The following is a 2,500-nucleotide window of genomic DNA, read 5'->3' as shown; positions in this document are numbered from 1 at the left end:
CTCATAGTTACTTTATATTTCTATAAAATATATTTCAGAAGTTCAAGCGAAAATACTATTTTCGTCTTGGATTCTAGTAATCTTTTTTATATATTTATGGACGCATTGTTTTATTTATTTATTTAGTTATTTATTTTTTGATAAGTGGGATCTCTTCCTGTATTTCAGTTGACCTCCTCTTCATTCTTCTGAATAATAATAATAATAATAATAATAATAATAATAATAATAATAATAATAATAATAATAATAATAATAATAATAACTCCTGGTGAACTCACAACTAACGATAGTCCATATATGATTATATAAAGAACCAGTACTGTTTTTGTTGAAGGTTGAGTTTGCTATGAGCAAGGTTGATTTTAGAATCAAACATATTTTCCTATATGCGTGACTTACCTTTCCAAAGCCTGGGAATCCATGTCTCCTGCTCTTCTCCTACTGGAATTCCAGCCCCGGATTTATTGGTATATTCCTGAGATGCCGACTCCACGTTGCCGACTGCTGTTTCCTTCTTTTTCCTTCAATTCCTGATATTCAGTTTTAAATGTTCTGTGAACGATCAACTGTATGCCATGAGCTATTGTGCTGGTGTTTGCGTTACTTAAGATTAATTAGGAGGTGAGAGAAGATGTCTGATGTCGGTACGTAATGCTGTTATGAAACTCAAATTTGTTAGTTTAGAACATTTGACGGGAATGACTGAAATTCCAAGTACATTGATAGTGTAGGATATCACACGCCTTGCTTTTGTGTTTGATGCCAAGCGATATCATTCTTAATAAAGTTTCTATATATGATTTTAGTTTGCCGGTTTTCCTTAACTAAATATAGCCAGAGTCCGTAAACTTCTACAGTATTTCTTGAAAGCTATAAACATCACAGTGTCAGATGTTTACATGTTCCGCATTTACTTGTTCTCTCTTCCTCTTACTAAGATATTTCAAGCTCGGGAACTGTAGGTTTAAGTTTTTTTTTTTTTCATTTTCCATATCCAGTGATAATAAAAATGATAGAAATAATCTTGTTAATAATCACGATAGTTATGACTGATATTGTTTGAGACAGTGATACACATTAAATTGCAATCACACGTAATTGGGGCTTATATATATAATTAAATTTTCTGTTAATGAGAGAGACATTTCATTTCAAAACAGCGAAACGACGATGAGCATTCCGCATCATGCTGGATTGCTTTCTGCGTTTTCCAGTAACTATTTAGTCGTTCTACCCATTTCTTGCAGCGACTTCATTCCTTAATATAAAATCAGTCTTCCTTTGCAATTTTTTTTTTTGTACTGTGCCGATGCTTTGCGTATCTGCCGCTGCTTCAGGAACTGAAATGATAAAGTGATACTGCTTCATTTATTTTCCTTAATTAAATAAGTATACAGTTAATTAGTTTATAATTAGGAAGTGAATTTACTGTCCGTTGCTAAGTCGTATGTCATGAAGGTCTCAGTGTTTGGAGGTACATATGTTTATGTTTTCTCATCTGCCTACCTCCTTCCTGCTTGCTTGCGTTCTTGCTTGCAGGGTTTGGAGGTGCATATGCTTATGTATTCTCATCTGCCGGCCTCCTTCCTGCTTGCTTGCTTGCTTTCTTGCAGGGTTTGGAGGTATATAAGCTTATGTATTCCCATCTGCTTGCCTCCTTCCTGCATGCTTGCTTGATTTCTTGCAGGGTTTGGACGCACACATGCTTATGTATTTTCATCTTCCTGCCATCATCCTGCCTGCCTGCCTGCCTGCTTGCTTGCTTGCTTGCTTGCTTGCTTGCTTGCTTTCCTGTCTGTTAGGAAATGTGCTTGAGTTTCCATGGGGGTAGGAAAGAACCATTTCTACGAACGAGCGAGAGGGAAACGCAAGAATGGTAATGTGGTATAATGAGGAAAGAGATATATATATATATATATATATATATATATATATATATATATATATATATATATATACATATATATATGTCAATATATGTCGGGTTCGTGATCATCTGTCGTAGAATTTTAATTGATTCAGGATTCAGTTAGGGAAAATACATTCGTGCTTATTGTCTCTTTTTTTATATATATCATATATATATATATATTATATATATATATATATATATATATATATTTGTGTGTATATATACTCGTATAATTTGTGTAGTTGTCATCTTGAATAATTAGCCATCACAGAATTAATTGCATTTGTTTACATTTCATCCCGTAATTTTAAGTAAATAGCTTGATTTTTACTGATTTTTTCTCTTATTTCTTTATAGGTAAGTGGCCCCGTGTTCTTCGTTTACCATGGAAGTAGACAATTGCACATTTAGGATCGAGATTGACCTGACTTCTGCCACCCTTCTAACTGACAAATGATTCTTCGTTACCTTAGGCATGTGTAATAGTGGTTTGTTTATTTTATATATTTTGTCAGATAAATAAAAGTTCACGCTTCTTAAACCCCGTGTTTTTATTTCAAACTTCTCCAGTATTTTTGATTGTCT

At 33.5% G+C, this 2,500-nt stretch overlaps 1 long non-coding RNA gene across 1 annotated transcript in view; it reads left to right on the top strand.

Annotated features, from left to right (window-relative positions):
- LOC135208990 (uncharacterized) overlaps positions 1–2,360 on the top strand; it is a 272,949-nt gene extending 270,589 nt beyond the window's left edge. Inside the window, exon 4 of the long non-coding RNA XR_010313273.1 lies at positions 2,273–2,360. This is a non-coding gene — a long non-coding RNA (uncharacterized LOC135208990). The remainder of the gene's footprint in view (positions 1–2,272) is intronic.
- The last annotated feature ends 140 nt before the right edge of the window (positions 2,361–2,500 follow it).

Source organism: Macrobrachium nipponense, chromosome 37 (genome assembly GCF_015104395.2).
Source record: "Macrobrachium nipponense isolate FS-2020 chromosome 37, ASM1510439v2, whole genome shotgun sequence".
NCBI classification, from domain to species: Eukaryota; Metazoa; Arthropoda; class Malacostraca; order Decapoda; family Palaemonidae; genus Macrobrachium; species Macrobrachium nipponense.
Note: the sequence above shows the minus strand (reverse complement) of the source record. Positions and strands in the feature narration are given on the sequence as shown.